The sequence below is a fragment of the Chamaea fasciata genome, unplaced genomic scaffold, assembly GCF_029207755.1.
Source record: "Chamaea fasciata isolate MVZ Bird 193981 ecotype frontalis unplaced genomic scaffold, bChaFas1.0.hap1 SCAF_5, whole genome shotgun sequence".
Taxonomy (NCBI): domain Eukaryota; kingdom Metazoa; phylum Chordata; class Aves; order Passeriformes; family Sylviidae; genus Chamaea; species Chamaea fasciata.
In genome coordinates, this window is record NW_027094090.1 from 31656101 (window position 1) to 31675150 (window position 19050).

At 35.1% G+C, this 19050-nt stretch overlaps 1 protein-coding gene across 4 annotated transcripts in view; it reads left to right on the forward strand.

Moving 5' to 3' along the window:
* SLC16A7 (solute carrier family 16 member 7) overlaps nucleotides 1–19050 on the forward strand; it is an 81327-nt gene that overhangs the window by 16511 nt on the left and 45766 nt on the right. The window contains exon 1 of one of the 4 annotated variants that reach the window (XM_066183153.1): nucleotides 606–679. The exons of 1 other annotated variant lie outside the window; for it this stretch is intronic. The gene's annotated coding sequence lies outside the window, so the exon portion shown is untranslated. Of the gene's footprint in view, nucleotides 1–605; nucleotides 680–15551; nucleotides 15575–19050 lie in introns of those variants that run through there. 2 more of the 4 variants (XM_066183150.1, XM_066183151.1) reach the window with 2 other exon arrangements.

A 19050-nucleotide genomic window follows, 5' to 3' on the forward strand; every position in this document is an offset into this window, starting at 1 on the left:
AATTGAGCAGTCTAAAGTTAATTGCACACTTACTGTTAATGGCTGGACAATTTTGTCCAAATTAGAAAAAATTGGACTTTTGCAACATGATAGTTCCATTAAGTGCCTCTAGTTTTCCTTTTAAGCTTTTACTGATGATTTTTAGAGCATTTTTATTGCACTTTTTATTCATTGAACAAAATAATATTAATGTTGATCTTACTTAGTGTATGTTATAAAAGGCAGTTTCCCAATCAGCCTTACCATATATGCTGAACTCCTAGATCATTAGACACAAACTATGTTCAGGTGTCCCCAGACACTAGCACTCATTTTTAAGGCTATATATAGCATCTAAACAGAATTTTGAAACTGAATAGAGGATGTTAAGGAAAAATCCTGCATGTCAGACAAAGAAGCTGTGAAAGAAACCCTAAACAGGTGATGGTATGTTAATAAACTAAGGATGTCCTTCTGTGGGATTGTGTTCTGAATGTTGAGCTTCACTATAACCTCTTGTGCCTCAGTAATTTGAGATGCTTGTTGGTTTGGCAATTGGTCACACAAAATAAACTGTCCAAACATCATGTGTGATAATCGGCCAATCAGGTCTCCAAAGAGTCTTTAAATGTTCAAACTGAACAAAGGCTCTGTATCTCTCAAGTTCCGATTATTGTCTTGGACAGCAGCTCTCTGCCAGGTAATGTGCTGTTTTTCTTTCCTCTTAGCTTTATTTAGTAGCAGTAGGTAGTTTCAGATTACTGTGGTAATCCATGCAAAACTAATTCACTAATTAAATGCAAGACAAGTCAGTGCACCAGCACGCGTTGCACAATATTTGCTGTTGGCTTTTTAATGATTATCTAACATGTATTGACAAAACAGTGTGAAGCACTTCGAAGAAGAAATATTCTTATAATCTGTCTAGTCCTGAAAAGTTGTAACAAGGATTAACAACTGAATGGTGACAATTCCCAGTCTAACCAAACCCTGTGGATTTGATGGACGTATTTTTTTTTTCATATAAGTTGCCAAAATTTCTGAGCAAATAAAAACTTCAAAGGTGAGTCTTCTAAAAAGAAACTTAAAAGAAGGGGAGGCATCAGTGTAATTCAGGTCAGATTGGAAGAACTGTGTTTTGAAGTAACACCTATTTATCAATTACAAGGCAAATCTTCATGATAAATATCTTATTTTCATAAGGATTTGGGAGGGAAGCAATAACATAATCCCCCTGCATGAAACCAAGTGTTGAAATGAAGGTTATTCATCCTTGCTGAGCACTTACACAGACAGTTCTGCAACACCAGAGATTGTTATTATAAAGGTTGAGGGGTTGCTTTAAAGCAAACAGTATGGAGGTGTATTTTACTGACACAAGTAGCTCTGTTTCAGTCTTTTGCAATATCAGAACTCAGTGTCCTACACCTCATTTCAGATGTAGGCGCTTAAAAGTTTTTAGATTCCTCAGAATCAAGTGCAAAAGTAATTTCCAATTGGTTTCTTTTCATTATAACAACCTGTGTAAAATCTCCAGCCAACCTAAACAGTTTTGCAAATTGTCCACGAGCAGTTTTAGAATAGCAGATTATACACAATTTTGAAGAGAGGTTTGCTGAGTTTATTTCATCAGAATAACCTGGTCATTTTTGGGGCTGTCTTTGTCATCCCTGTTATCAAAGCTTGAAGTTCTAAATCTTTATTTACTGAGCTCAAAACTGAGCTTAAAGCTGTCTTTGATTTCACCAGAGCAAGCTGGTGGCTTAGAGGCCAGAGTTTTGGCTGTCATCTTCACAACTCTTCTGACGACAGAAGCATTGTAGGGGCTTATCACACACGAAGGCTGTGGACTTAAGTGGGTCAAATTCTAAAAAAGATAAAAGGCAAAACTCCTCAATGGAATCCTCAAACATTTCCAATGGATATTTTATATCTTTCTTTACATTTTTTAATTTGTTTCTGCTTATGATATGATTCTCAATAAATCTACATGAAATATTATCCATAAATTGTTTCTAAAAAACAATAGGAGAAAGAAAAAGAAGCAATATTTTGTTTTTCACCAGTGGTGGAGACTTCAGTGTATATTCTCCAAGTTTCACTTTCATGTACACCTGACGTACTGTAGCTCTCCAACACTAAAAATGTTACCTTGACTGTTAGCAAAACCAGGAGATAACAGAAAGGTATTTCTACAGGATAGTAGTAGAGAGGTCCCCAAGTCCTTACATAAAGGAGTAATGCTTGACCAAATTACTTTTCATGATGCTGCATGCAACTTTAGTGAAGTTTCAATATGAAGAAAATTCCTTTTGCTTTAGCTTACCTCCCAAAAACCTGGGTTTTTTTTCAGATTTTCATACAATACAACTTCTTATCCCCTTAAACAGCTACAGGAAGGAAAGAAATTGGGGGGGGGGGGGGGGGGGTGCGGGTAATCCAGATCAGCCTGTCTCTTCTGTCCAAAGTCCCAGAGAAAAGGAAGCACCATGCTTGACCCATGTAACAGAGGAAAGCAGGAGGGTGAAAGATGTGTGTGCAGTGTAGTTACAGACATTGTAAAACAATCACTGCCTGATGTTTAAACATTACTTTATGGTGTTTCCACCGAGATATTCCATTAGTATGTGATGATAATGAATCAATATCCCTGGGCAGAGCAGTGCATATATGTTGACAAAAGTGTGAGTTTGGGGGTTAATACTTTTGTTTTCCACTTCTGTAGACATAGCTTGTCTACAGCAGCTAATTTGAGAAAGAATATATTCAATTAAAGAGAGGGATTGAAACAGGAGAAGTGCTTCTTTACTGGTAAGGATCTCAACATCTAAACAGCATCTCAGTTTAGCTGGAAATGTTTGTCCCAGATCGAACTCCCACATGCTGAGAGAGGAAGTCTTAAGAGAAGGGAGAAGCTGGTGATTCTTAATACAAAACTGATTGAATCAACTTCTAGGAGATGACGAGTGGAAGTGGTCATCAACCTCAGATAAAATTGCCATCTGTGATGTTTGTTTCTAAAGATCCTTAAAACTAACCAAACACTCCACTATCTCCATCTTCAGATATCCATTTGAATCTTTATTCTTTCACTATACTTTAGTGGATCATAGTTAACGCATTGTAGTAATCACGAAAATATCAGTGTATGTGATGTTTGCTGATACAAAAGCTATATATACTGTATGCACCAATTATATGAATTATGGAAATTATACATGTATACTTTTATTTGTCCTTTTACATTATATTTTGAACTCTGATACATGATTTGTCATGTACAATAATTTTTAGCTCATGGGTGTAAAACAATAAAAATAATATCTGATGTGTAAAGAACCTAGAGAAAGTAATAGGTTAGAATAATTCTAACTCTTTTAATAATAACATAAAAATATTTGACAGTGGAGGACCTTTGGTGCTCTTTAGGTCTCAAATTTAAGAGCAGAGAGGCCATAAAAAAGGAAGGGGGTTGGCTCTGAGGTTGCAGAAAAAGAGAAGACATTAAGCTAGCAGTATTTCATTCAGCAAGTTCAACTTCTTTTTCTGAGCAGAACTATATCATATTAATGTTCTGGTTTGTGGTGAGGACGAATTAGTGGCTTAGAGAATGAGGTAAACTCAATTCTAGCTTGCTGCATTTGTTTAAGGTTTGTATTTGTAAACATTTAGACTGAATATTAATTTTATTTGTGTGAGTACTCAGAGTATCCAGGTGGGGTTTTTTTGTACAGCATATTATGAAAATCTTTTTCATCAAAACCCTCTTTAAATTGCATCTGAGTGAAATATATTTCTGTGGGGTCTAGTAAGAATATGTTCAAGTAGTAAAATGCTGTGTGTAAGCATTCACAAAAATTGGTCTTTTAATTTGAATACTGAAATGTTTGTTGATAATGAGGAAGAAACTGTAAAACATTGACTCATTCTTAGGCCAATATTCTTTGAAGTCAGGCAGCATTTCAGAATGTCAGACTGTATATGTATTTCTGTGAACTGATCTTTCAGTTTAAAAGAAGGGAAATGCGTAATACAGAAATGGTATTTAATTAATATTTGACCATATCGATTTGCCTAATTTGTAATTTGTGTGCTTAAGAAGCATTTACTACAGAGTTGTGTTTATACATCACTGTTAATATGTTATAATTTTTGCTTGAAAGTCTTTTGAAAAGGGAAATGGAAAAAAATTATCCTATTGAACACCTATGTATCAGTATAAAATTGTACAGGCATTGTGTGCATAGAAATTCTAATCATCTGTGAAGTGCAAGCTCAAGGTGTCTTCTTGTACCCTGTGAAGTTGTATCACTCTTTGTATGCAGTACCACAGCTGATAATGCAAAAAAAGCAAAATTTCTCAGCCAAATCCTCTTTTGTAATCCCCTTTAACCTGCTTTTCCATTAATTTATATTAGTGTCTTGTAATTTAACCCCTGGTGTGAATCTAGCTCTACAAATGAATACTGTCTTATGGTATAGATAGCATTATCCACAACAGTATCTATTTTTAGGAGATGAGATGATAATTCTTTACATTGACACACAATGATTAGTTGGGTCAGGGTGAGTTTGCATAGTAGAATGAGCTCCCTACAGTTGTTTCCAGACACCTTGATAATGAGAAGTGGCATGAATGTTTCATTTATTCCTTTCTTTCCACTCAGAACGTCAGAATGAACTGGTGTCTTAATTTGTGTTTCTCTAAGTTTTCAAATGAGTTTTACTTTTTTGTTTTCAAGTAATATTTAATTTGAAATATCAAAAGAACAAAATTAAATTCTTGGTGTCTATACATAGTTAAGAGATGAATAAAAGAGAAATCAATTACCCTGTAAATTGCAATAACAACAGTCTAATTTTAAAGCAGCTTAACTATTTTAGAAGTCAATTGATGGTCAAAGTTAATGTTACCATAGAGCAGAATGAGCTAAAGCAATAATCCTTGTGTGCACTGCAACTGATGATGACCTTTTTGCATCTATCATGTTATTAGAAAATGAAATAATTTTCTTCTCCAAGGGCAAAAAAATTTAAGCTGTCAACAGTTATATCAAGTTCTGCTTATAAAACCTTTCACCTTAAACAAAGAAACAAAAATAATTAAAAGAACTAACTAATTAATTTTCAACACAAACAACAGATCTGAACTGTAAATGACTGCACTGTTTAAGGAGTTGATAGGCAGTTTAAGAAGTTCTTTGAATTCTACGACTTGACTGTGGCTTAAAGCCAGGCCTCCTTGGGAAGACCAGTGCTGCATTAGAATTAGAACTCCTTCTGGACAGCACGTGCTGCAACAGGAAGTCTACCAATGTGTGAGATGGAACAGCATATTCCCATCTGCTGCTGGCCAGCTGTCCTGTACATACCCCTCCTTTTCATGCGATCAGCCTGACAGCAGTAGTTATGCTCTTGTGCCATCATGCAGCTGAGCTGCAAGCATGAAACACACGGGGTAGGTCCACTTCACAGTCACTTTCCTGTCTAAAATTCAGTGCTTGGGCATGTTGGGCTTTCTAGCTTTGACCCAGAAAAAATATTTGGTGTTGGTTTGTGTCACTGAATCATTGAGTATTTTCCTAGAGAGAAGAAAAAAGGGCTTGATAATGAGATAGTTTTTTTGGGTTTGTTATGGGGAGTATATAGAAAAATCAGAAATCAGTGCTTTTTTGGTAACTACTCACAATGCTTGGTAATTAACCAACTGTTTTATATTTCATCAAAAATACCACTGACTTGTGTTAAGAGACATCACTGTCTCTAAGGACTTACTCCCACATTTGCAAATAATACTCTCCCTTTTTCAAAATGGTTAATTTTGCAATATAATCAGGAAATGCTGTACAAGTAACTGCAAAAGGGCAATTCACAGTAACTTCTGAAATCTAGACCTGTGGGAGCAGGATGAAATACCAAGAAAAACTCCCTTTAATGTTTGTTTTGAGAGAAAGGGATGTTGATGTGACTGTTAGGATTATTTGAGGAGTTGGATTTCTAAGGAAAGGGTAGTGTATTTTTGTTTGGGTCTGCTCCCCACCCTGGTCTCCCCCCACTTAGGATTTAGGCGATGTTCAAAGTTTATTTAGGGAAGGATAAAGAAATACAATTCAATCATTGTAGTTTTGCCTAAAAACATCCATCATTAAAGAATTTGCCTTATCATTTGTTTGAGTAGCTCATCATCCTTGTATTGTGCGAAGTACCATGTAGTTGTCACCTAATAGCCTTCTCTGCATTGTGTTTTTACTATGTCACAGACATAGAGTAGCAAGAATATGTGGTTGATGTCATTACATCTTCTTTAGATTGAGTGTGAGGAGCCTTTTCATGTATTTCACCTTATTCTGGGTATCTATTTGTGGTGGCTGTATCAAGTGTTAAGCAATTTTTCCACCCTCCCTCATTGCTGTCAGATTCATTAAAGCCAAAGCACTTTCCCTGGTTGACAGTAAACGCCAGCCAGGTATTTGTGAAAGAAGAGTATGATAGAAATGGATGTTGCAAAAAAGCCGATAGTCATTAGATAATGTAGTAGGTTTGGCTTGTGTGTTTGCGTTGCAGCCTGCACTTTCTTGGGAAGGCAGAGATGGAGAATGCTGGTGCAGCCTTGGTTACCCAGGTTTGTGCTAGAAGGGAAGCCGCTGGTAGGCTGTGCACTGCAGCCAGCACTTCTAGAACTTAGGAGGTAACTCATGTCTGAGCTGCTGGGTGGCCCTGGCCTGAAGACATCTGAATGTGGGCACCAGAAAAAGGAGAAATTTTATCTGGACTGAAAATGGCAGGTTTCATGTAACTTCAGCCTGAGGTCATTGTAATTTCAGCTGAGCCCCTGATGGTGGTGTGCAACTCAAGCAGTGTGTGCCGAGAAGGTGGTAGAAATGCAAAACTAGGACAGCTGATTTGGGAGAGAAAGTCTCCTTGAACCCTTTAGGGTTGGTTCTTTTGCATAAAGGGAATGATGACAGACATGAAGTCAGGTGGAATCCTGAAACATGCAGTTGAAAGGCAAAAGAACTGAGGAGGTAAGTAGTATGAAATATGTGATACATATCATGAAGGTTCCATGAGAAGCAGCCAAAAATCTCTTCCTAATGGTGTTTTCTGGATTAGGACAAAGGAATGGGACTACAAGGTTAAAAAAATCAGGTGTTTTGAGGCATGGTTAGCCAAGTTTAGCTACTTTGATGCAGAAACCCTTAAGCTGCAGGTGGGAAAGCCATCACCCTTCCCCCGATACTAAAATCACTCACCTTAAGGCTAAAAGTCAAAAAAATTGAAAAAAAATTTTTTTTCAGGACAAAATTACACCTTGTGCAAATCAGAAGAATAGGCATAGTGTGAGGAAGAAGCAGTTTTTCATTTCATGCACCTTCATGCCCACCAAAAAGGCACTTTAAGATACTGAGTCAAGAAATAAAGAAAAATGGAAGAGAAGAAATCCCACCTGATGGAACTGGGAATCTTTAAAGAGTATTTTAACCAAACATGGCATCACCGACACTTTAAGTCACTAATCACAAATAGACCATTGCTGTACTAAAATAGGGATATACTAAAACAACCGTTTTGGGCTGTCTGGGCTTTTGGGTGACTACTTCTGTATGTTAAGTGACTTGAATTCTTTCTTTCTTTTATTCTCTCTCTTTCTTTCTTTCTTTCTTTCTTTCTTTCTTTCTTTCTTTCTTTCACTTTTCAGAGAGTAGGAATTGAATTTTAGTATCACTGCAATACATAAAATTATTGATATATCCTCATTTTTAAATTGAGGTAAATTACTCATTTTAAAATGAGTAATTTTTAACATGTAAATATGAGAAGAGGTGAATAGGGATGTAATTCTGTAGACTAGAAATTTTTGCTTTAGCCATGAATGCTCGTCACATATTAATAGGAAATTAGTTTCCATCAATCAGTATGAAACACATCATTGGAAAAAAACATTAGATCTTTTTAATATTTTATCTCTGACTTACGAGGAAGACTTTCTATAATGTTTGAAAATATTAGAGTTAATTACAGTCTATAAAAGTGTTGTGGGATGCATTGCATCCTTCACATAAAACACATTGTTTTCTGTCCCTCAGTAAGTTTTTTATTTGTTCAAAATGATCCCATGGTATAAATTTTTGAGTTGGCAAGAATGATACATATCAACAGTATGTACTAACATCTGGCCACATAGTGCAGCTGAATTAGTTGTGTGATAGCAGTAAGAGAAGAAAATGGCATGCAAATATACGTAATTTTAGGCTCAAGTGCCCAGTATTCTTGTGTAATGCTGATTAAACAGACTGACAAAGCAGAAACATTTTATATATGGAAAAATACCATTAGTTCCAAAATAAAAGTTACTGTAGTTTAAGCAGTTGGTGCAAACTGAGGAAAATAGTGCTGCTAGCCCTGTATGCAATCACATCATGCTGTAAGGCTCATGATTTGGCAGGTATTGTAGGATTGAAATAGAAGATTTGAAGAATAATTACAGAAGCAAGTCCTTCACAAATAGAAGCATTATACATACCACAGTGAAGCAGAAAAATGACAGAAATGCAGCTTCATTAGTTGTTGCATCTATATCTGATGAGACACCAAATCACTTCTAAAACCTGAAGTAAGAGTTGATACCTATTCTTGGGGAACATTTAATTTCTAGCAGGTTGCTGAAGGGCAGTTTAGACTTCACAGAAAAGTAGGTATGCATTAATTTCCTTGTGTTACATGGGAAATTTAGTTTTTTAGCTTACATATAAAGTCCTAATCCTTCTTTCCCTGCTACCCGTAATATTTAAGAAGTTGAAAATATTTTTCTTTGTAAATAACTGTCCTTATGTCTGTATTCCTGATAGCCACATGTAATGGGGCATCAGACAAAAAAGCACTGCTGATGAATCTGAGGGTAATTTTAAACTAATAAGCTAGATCTTGGTTTGTGGGATACTTCATTGTGGTATCTCAGAATGGCAGGCAAGAGAGAGGTGTTCTTTCACTCAAAGGCTTACTTCCACTATTTCCCATTTATTACGAGGACAGTGTCTGAACTTGCTTTGTAAGGACTGCTTGTTTATTTTTTCATGGTGAGTACTATAATTTCTGAAGTATGTTTGACTCTATAATGAACTGGAAAGAGGATTTTTCTTAATCTGTAGCCTGATTTAGAAGTGCCTAGGTACTGGCATTTAGCCACTTGTTAATCTTTTCTTTTGTTGTGAACAGTACAAATGTGATTCTGCCTGCTCAGAACTGAAAAGGTACGTCCAACATTAGAAGTGCTAGATTTCTATAGGCAATGTTTCTGGGAGGAGATGTCAGGAAGTTTTGACAACATTACAAGTTATAAAAGTTTTTTACATTGCATTAATATTGCCACAAAGCTATTTGTTGTTGCATCAACACATGTGCTTAAATTTTTTTTGTACTTATTTTAATCTTTTTATGTCCTGTTCTTTACTGATTTATTTTCACTTTGATTTCTCATCCATCAAATTTCCACATCTCTATATTTAAGCTCAGAAATGCCTTACCTGTTTAAACAGGTATTAAGATAAAATTTGTCATGGTAGTCTCAAAGGCATATATAACTTTTTCAGGTTTTGATCATCCTAACATATTTTTGAGTAGAGAACCAACTTTTTAAATTTCTATGCCCTGTAAGTGAGGATGAAGTCCATTAAGGATAATGGACTGATGCTATAAGGAAATAAAAGTCAAATGTCACTACATTCTTCAAGCCTCAAACTTGCTTTACAGATTTCTAATTTCAGCATTTATCATGATGTGCATTATTGCTAATAAAACAATTTCATTGCAGAATTATTGTAATCTACAGAATAACAAGCAGTCATGAAAGTAGTTAAAAGAATAGCAGTAGGCCTGGCTTCAGGGAAGCAATTATACTGTGACTTTCCTTTCAACTTTTGTCACATGTGGTTTTCACGAGGTTTTTTTTTATTACCCTGTGCAGTTGCCATAATAACAGCAGGTCTGTTGTTGGAAACCTCAGGCTGTATTTGTGACAGGCATACCATGCAAGTAGGAAAATTGTACTTAAGCCATGCTGTAGTACAGCATGCCATGGTTCATTTGGATTCAGTTGTCTGGATTCAGGCAACTGAGGGTGGTTCAGCACATTTCCTGTTAAATTTACTTCTGCATCATTTTTGATGGATCGAAAATCAGGTAGCAGCAAACACTTTTGTAGTTTAGGTCCTCCAGCAGGTTTTGTAGGATGTAGAGTTATTGCTGAGTTTATGAGGAACAGAACTGGTTTTGGTTTGCTTTTATACCTTTTAACAGAATTTTTGATGTTTCTCACTGCTTATGTTTCATAAAATACTACATACCATGTACATGCTTAAATTGGTTTTGGTACATATAAACCGATGTGTTGGATAGTAAATACTGTGATCCTATTCTTCATTTGCATTATCAAGATGAAGTTTCATATATATTCTTAAAATGATAATTTCAGTTTTGAAATTGAAGAGTGAAATGAGCATCATTGCTACTTAATAACTTCTGATTTAAGAGATAATTTTGAAATACTTGGTCAGTGTCTTGCATACATGGAAACACGTTTCTATTGCCTTACATCCTAATTATACCATCTTACTTTGTAGAATGTGTTTTCTACAGTTTCTGAAAATAAGTGTATTCTTTGGATGACATGAGTTGAACACTCAGAAATTGAGATTCATGAAATGACTGGTTGATATAAAAAATAATTTCTGAGTCTTCGTTGAAAGCTAAACAGTTGTAAGATTTTTTTTTTTTTTTTTTTTTTTTTTTTTTTCTAGAGAAGCTTCTTTTAACATTTGCATTCACACATGGGACAGACATGCATGAAATAGAGAATGAACCTGGAGAATTAATTCAACGGGTTTTAAAATCATATCGAATTTTTTTTGTTTACCTATTTCAATCAATATTTTTTTTCAACTACTTTGCCATCAACATTTATGTTTCATATAACTTTTGTCTCAGACATGTTGGTGAAAAAATAAACCCAAACTCCAAGTTTCATATAGATTAAATTGTTGGAAAATGCCATTAAAAGAATCTGTGAAAAGTTTTACATGATTTTGTTCCAGTAATAAAGACTGATTGGTTTTCTACCCTCTTTGTCTCCCTCCCCTATGTGTAAGACTTCTGAAACTGAGAGAAGGAAAAAAGGTTTATGGTAGATATTTCTCTCATCTGGCCCTAGTTATTAACTCCTTTTGATGTTCCTCCCTAATTTGGTTCAGGATCTGATTGTTCAAGGTAAAAACCAATTTTGCTGCTGTTTTTCCTTCATAGCAGCTGATCTGTGGCTGTGTTCGTACTACTCTGTTGGCCGGCAGTATTTTGGAGATGCCCATGCATCTGTATTTCTTGCAGAAAATAATGAATGTGATAATTGTAAAGAAGGAACTGGGTATATGCTGGATGCCAGGAAACAAACTAAAGAGTAAGAAAACAGTTACAGAGAATAAAAATTACTTAAATCTAATGTTTAATCACACCATTTGATGAAGAAAGTATCAACTATTAAATATCCCTGAAATTCTCTGTTGATAAATTCTTTCAAATAAAACCCAGTGGTTTTGCCCAGTTTGGGTGTATTGTTTCCTATATCTGTTGAATGATTTCACAGTTGAAAGCTTTCTGGCATGGCATCCAGAAATGGCTTGTTGTTCTGTGCTGGTCAGCTGAGGTGAGAATGGTTATTGGAAAAAGTACTTCAGGGTGTCAGCAAGGCGCAAATAGTTTTCTGGAATACCTGTGACTGTGCCATAGGTACAAAAGAAAGATGCCTTAGATTTTGTGTGGAAGCACAGGATTTGTATCTGGCTTGGCTAGAAAAGGACAGGAATAAACAGGCAACTGAACACCACATGCTGATGCAAACCATGCTGAGACAGGAGAGTTGAGTGCTTCTTTTCCAAGAAGTGCGTAAGGTTATGCATGTTACTGAGCCTGCCCACATTTTCTTGCATAATCCTTTCCACCTCCTTGCATGACTTAACTCAGAATATAGCACAGGCAGGGTCAATGAGGGTGAACCAAAAGCTCTGGTCATGAGACTAAAAGGTGACCTTGTTATGCTGTGATGCCAAATCTCAGCTGAGGCCTCCTGAGAGATCCTTGAGTTGTGAGCACAAATACTGAAATATTGGAGAAATAAGATACTGTTTAAATAAGATCAATGTGATGAAGAAATCAAGCCTTCAAAAAATGTTATGTATGCAATGCTAATCCCTCAGAATGCTTTCCTGGTTTGTTCATGGCAATTTTTTTTTTTCTTTTTTATGAGTAAATTCTGCTTTGGCACAGAAAAATGATAATCTGCTCCTCTTTCTCTGTGTAGGCCTTTAAAAAAGAATTTGCTCATGCTGCAAAATGCAAACAGGTTGTAGCTTGATTAGTGCTGAATGTGTAGACTTTGCATGTATAGTTTCAGCTAACTGACATGTAACACCAAAGCTAACATTGATTTCAGTTTTTCCAGTAAATCAGTATATTTCAGGATGAATACTGGAATTTTTTTACAGATTTTTTCTTTTATTTGCAATAAATAAAAAGAAGAGATTCTTGCAACATTTTTATTCCAGATTTTCAAAATCAAGATGTCTTATTTTTCCAGTAGAACAGCTTGAATATTGGATTTCCACTTGGCCCACTGAAGACAGAATCTGTTGTACTCAGAATAATCAAGAAAATATATTTCTTTGCCTAGGAAAAATAAGAGGGACTGTTGCTAGCATACAGTCAACAAATTAACACTGCTACTAAGCTTTATTCACTTGTGATTAAAAATGTGATTGGCATTGAAATTGTTGAGTTTGTACTGAAGACAAAGGGGAATATTTTTTCAAAGAGTGGAGTATTAGCTTTAATCTGTAATAGTTTCACATATCATTAAACTTCTCATCTGAAATGTTTGCTTTAATGTTTTTTGTCTCTTTTTCAGCTAAAACCAGACTTGTTCACCCTGCAAAGTATATGCATCTATAAATCTTGAATAAGTGTACTAGACCAAATGAAAGTATTGCATTTTAAAAATGGGAGTTTTATGGTATTTTTGGGGGGTGGGAGAGGAGGAAGTTTGCATTTTTTTTGGTAGATTTTATTTTCATTTTCATTTTATTTCATTTCATTTTGGAAGAGAGAGAAGTTTCTGAAATAATCTTTTCCCCATTGAGGTACGGTTATTTGTATAAACAAAGCACTGATGGTTTTTCATTAATAAGGGGAAACAAATACATTACAAAAAATGTGAAATTTGGGATTCCCCACTCCCACTCTCATTTTGGAAAGTTTTATGTAGAACCTAATTTTTTTATGTAGTCCCATGATTGTTCAAGAGAAGGTTCATGGTCTCACAGTATTCTGAACACATAGATTCCCCTGTCTAACTGCAGACAGCTTGTCTGTTGATTTTTAATCGTTGACACCATTCTGGTGGCAGTGCCACAGTGATAAATGGTTTAAAAATGCAGATAGGTTAAGTAAGTTGTGACAGTGATCTGTGCAAAAAGCAGCTTCAAAGGGCAAAAAATAATACAGTGTTAGAGCCCTTTCATTGAGTAGAATACTTAGGCTCCCACTGAAAACTGAATGAGGAAAGAGGAAGCTGATAGACAATATATTCTACAACAGCTCCCCCTCATCAGTGGATTCCCATAATGGCCTGAACAAAAATATGACACCAATGACACCAATCATATATCTGTGTATATATATATATATATATATATATATATATAAAAATGGGGGGGGAGGCACTTAAATGGTGAGATTTTCATAGTCGGAGAAAATGGTCTTGTTTGCTGTTTGCATTGGAGCTATGTATTCGACCAGATCTCATCATCCTTTAATTCACTGCAGTAAAGTTTGATACAGAAAGGGGTTTAGGTTTCATATGTAAGCTTGGTATATGATAATAAAAATAAGCCTATATACAAACTCTAGTAATCAGAACCTCAAGGAAATGTTGTATGATTGGGAGGGCCCTTAAATTTCTTTTCGTAGTTGATTTATGGGGCTGAAGTTCTGCTTCTAGCATGGTCAGAAATGCCCCAGCTTTTATTTTGCTAGATTTCTTGCTCCCATTGCGTATGTTAAGTAAACAACATGAGGTAATTTTTTAGGCCTGGACTGTTCTACCTTTTAGAGATTACCTGTTAAATAGCATGTCATGCTGTTGGTTTTGTTAAGTGACATGGGTAGTTCCTTTCTTAGGCATTTGGACAATAATTAGGACATTTTTTAATGTTTAAGTTCGCTTTCTCTGCAGGAAGATTTTAGCCAATATCTTTTCCATTTCAGGAGAGAATTTTAGTTCTGTGACTATTCAGGAGGACATTGGCAGTTGATCTTGATAAAATTGTTCTATTTTGAAGAAAATGCTCTCATGTTCCTTGGCTGCTAAAATGCAAGTACTAACAAAACGTACTCTGAGAAGGAGAAATTGCCGCTTTGGAGATGGATATGTAGACTTAGGTTTTCCTGACGTGACTGTCTTTCGTCCTCAGGTGTTAGGCAACTGTAATCAACAACCAGCTTGCAAAGGTCTTGAGCCTAAATGGTTTTTTTTTGAAATGCAAATGGATATATGCACACTATTAAGCTCTTTGTGGAATTGAGAGATTAAAATCTTACCTAAAAGTACAAGAAAAGTTTGATGCAGAATAAGAGAATGGGCCCGGGTCACCAGAAACCTAAGTCATTGCCTTGACTGGAAGATTGTGCTTATATGTCAGGCATATAGTTAAAAGTTTTCAGGTGTGTACTTAATATTATTGATACACTCACAAGTACAGATAATGAAAAATTCATCATTAAGATAAAACAATAAGTACCATGGAATCTCTGAAAAAGCAAGAATTTTCAAAAAAGGAGGAATTCAATCAATTGATACAAATCAATTTGTCAATCAACTTGATACAAACCAATAACTCATACTGAAGTGGAATTATGTTACAAACAGAAAGCTGATGTACACTTTCAAAGACTTAGTATCTCTCTGCTCCATGTTTCCTGTGCTGGGTACATTAGCCTATTTATAAAATAAACATTGTAATTCAGAAAGGCTGCATATTTTTCACTTTCAGCTACTCAGCATTGATATCCGGATAAAAAAAAAAAAAATCTATGGCCAATTATTATATTTAAATTTATCTGTATGTACATTCTTCTGTGAAGTGTAATATCCTGGAATGGAGATAATAATTCTATTTTGGATAATGCTTTGTTAATAAAATATATCTTTCCTTGTCATTGATAGGGATAAAGACTCCGTCTTGAATTGTTAGGGAGCCATTTTATGTCAGTCCCATGATGCAAATATGCCCCAGAGCCACCTTTGCTGTGCTTAAATAAGCACTTTATTTCAAGTAGCAATTACCAATGATTTCGTAGTTAGTTGGCAGCACATGGGAGGGTGATAGCAGAGTATTTCACATCAGAGCAGGTATTTAAATATATATTAAAGTAAATAAACCATCACTTTGCTCTGTTAACTGACAAAAAATATTTCTTCGAGTAAGGTGTAGCTGTGCATAGGTTCATTATAAAGACTTGTTCACATATTGGGCTTGTGAATTGTGCAGTGGTAAGTTATTTTTTCTTATGTGGTTATGAGAGAGGCCTGAGTACAACCTTTTCGTTTAGCTTATGTCAAATCATTACTATGGCTAAGTAATTTTCACAATTTTGAGTGATTTTTTAATATTATATAATCATTATTGATAAAGGATATTTCTCTGTTTCACTGTTTTAGGTTTTTAGAGAAAGATACTGTTTGTAAAGATTTTCTTTTAAACTGTGTCGGCTTGTAAATATGTTGCTCTTATAATCACCAAAAAACAAGATACTAAATAATTCCACAGTATCTGCATTAACATATTTTCCAATGAACTTTGGAGGCATTCCTCATGCAGAATCCAAAATGCAGTGAATTTCAGTGAATGATATAAAAGTGTTGAAGAGGGTGAACAAAAGTGACTTGAGCTTCATATAATGGACAGCATAGCCTTTCCCAACACTCTACTTAGGAGCAACCAATAGCAATGAAAAATGCAGATAGATGTGGTATATTCTTCTGGAAGATTGTTTTCCTTGATATTTTAAGAAATTAGGATAAACCAGAGCATTTATAAAAGAAAAATTTATATTAGGTGATTCTGCCTCTGGTGTGAAATACATCTGCTTAGCATTAAGTATTGAGCAATCACTCAGTCTTAACCTGAAATCTACTGAAGTATTGCTTTAGCTTTACATGTGATTTTTGTCCTACGTGCCTCTAAGTAGATGCTTTGTTTTATGTATTTTTTTCCTGGATCACACAAGGCATGCAACTTTATATGACAGGAGTGCTCATTTGTTTGTTTTGTATTTATGTTTTCTTACAGTGCTTCTGGTCACAGTTTTGCTCAAGTATTCTTTTTAAGAACCATATTGTACCTCTGTGATTGGCTTTTCTAATAATACAAATTCAGTATTAGAGAATAAATATTTTAAGTGCAGAGTTTCAATCTGTTAATTTTATTTCTAGGAACAATTCAATTATTAGAGTACCTATTCTGTTTTAAGAAGGCTTTATCTTTGTATTTGTGGGACAGCCTTCCAGGTCACAATTAATTGTCAAATCCATATGAAGGTCAAGGGAGTTTTTGTTTTTAAACTTCAGTGAGCACTCATGCTTTGTTTTGCAGGCGATAGATACGTAAACTTCCACTTGTTAGAAAACACCACCTACCTGCATGTTCAAATGTGGGGTGTGAAAAGTATCAAAAGTACTTAAAAGTTTGCCATCATTCAAAATCAGATTTTTGCATTACATGTTATTGCTTTTCTGTTCTTTTATTGTACTGATGTGTAAGGTATGGAATCCCCACTCTGTCTTTGCTAGAAATATGACTGAAGAAGTCTGTATTAGAAAAGCTTTTGTTCACTTACACTCAGAATTTGTACATCACCTTTACATTTCTATTTTTTTCCTTTTAATGGTTGTAAAAAAATCTATGAACTGGCATATGAAAAAATAGTCTTATTTCAGGATGGTGATAGAAAAAGGCTATGATTTTCTTTTGACTGGTGGAAATTAAACAGTTCTTTGTGTTAATTTACCATTTAAAATATTCTCATCTGTCATGGGTAGTAATAATAGCTATTTTGTTATGTATATGAAGTGGAAAGGTATTCAAGACTACAGGTACCCCTATACAGCAGGTTTAGGTCTGATGCAGAACAGATAGAAGTTAGGGCCAATTGAAAGACTCTAATAGCCAGAGCCAGATAACATCTCATGTGCTCCCACCTCAAAATCCTGTTTTGTTTTGCAGAGGAGCTACAGGTTTACTCACATTTTAAAGATAAAAACAACACTCTTTATCTTAGTGCTCTCTGATACTTCTTCTGGAAATCTGAGCAAGTACATTTTGTTACTGTCCTTTTTAACCTCCTAGAAATTCAAGAATTATCAGTACTGCATCTTTTAACAGTCAGCTTTATTATGCAGGGTCCAGTCACACTTTTTCCTACAAAAGCCAAATAAAAAACTCTATGCATTGAAATTTCATTTCATAGGTACTATCATCTACATACTTTGAACCATTTCCTGAGATGCACAGGCACAAACCCCCAACTAAATTATGTTTTTCCATCATATGCTTCTTTCATCATGTAAAGGGTGCAATAAATGCATGCGGCATTTTACAGACATGGATTTTGAATCAGTAAGTTATTTTAGGGAAAAAGGAAAGAAACAACCCATGCTTTTTCTATACATAAAAGCCGTACAGATTTATTTGGAGCTCATTAGGGCAGAGTTCATTTTGCCCAATATTTCTTTCTTCATACAAACATTTTGTTGACTGATGAATCTCACAATGCTTAACTTCAAGGGAAGAAAAACGACAAACCCAAATTCCATGCTTAATATTCAATTGCAAAATATTATGAAAATGAATTAATAATGCTAGGGTTGAATAGAAAACAAATTTTATGCTTGAATCAGATTACAGCAAGAACAAGTTCCCCTCAGGAACACCTCACAGTGGATGTAGTAATATTTTGAGAGGTAAGAGAAATATTGAAAAGTGTGTGTGGAGAAAAATCTGCAAAGAAACAAAATTGTAATTAAACCCAGTTGTCCCAGGAGGTGGTGGTTGTTTCCTCTGCAGCTATTGACTGAGAAAGGATCTAGTTAAATAAAACTTGAATGGAGTTCAAATCCATTTGCTCCCCTTTGAAGTCAGTCGGGCTCTATGTGAAAGTTTATGTATAGGAAGTGTATGCTTAGTCTGTGCATACCTTTGCATTGGTAAATAATAATTTATTTCTTCAGTGAAAATAAGTAAAAGAGGTGTCTTTAAGGGCTTTAGAAAAATGCACAAACTCCAGAGTTGTTTTTTACACAAAGAAGAATATTACTGTATTGAAGGCTGCAAGTGGTCTTCAGGGGACTATAATGTTCAGACTCTGAATCCCAGTATTGTATTGCTTTTCAAAGGAAAACCTTGAGATTTACACAACTCCACTACTGCTTTGTCCTGTTATCAAGACAAAATGAATAGGTATGTGGATTGGGCTGTACAAGTTTTTATGCATTACAAACAATTTTGCATATAGCAAGTTTGTCTAAACTCTTATGAGTACATGGGCCTTCAGTAGAACCCATGAACAACCAAATGTGTATATATAAATCTGTTTTTTACAAGGAAAAACACAACTCAGTGTTTTGCCTCTGAACTGATTAAACTTCTGTCCTGAAAGGGACAACAGACTAATTTCTTAGATTGATGTGCTCATTGCCCTACACTGGATATGGTTTACTCTTGATTCATTAAGCTTCCTGGTAAAAATTACTTAAATGCTCCCTTCAGTGAATGTTTTTCTCGTGCCCTTTTGCTAATTACAAGGATCCAAATGCCACAGAGATCTTTATATTTCTTGTCTTATTTGCTATGTATTTTTGGAAACTCTACTGCTGTTTCTATGTAGCTATTATAGTCAAATTTTGAGGATCTGAATTCTATTGTTCTAGATTCTCAATAATGAGAACAAGGAGTATTATGTTTTCTCAGT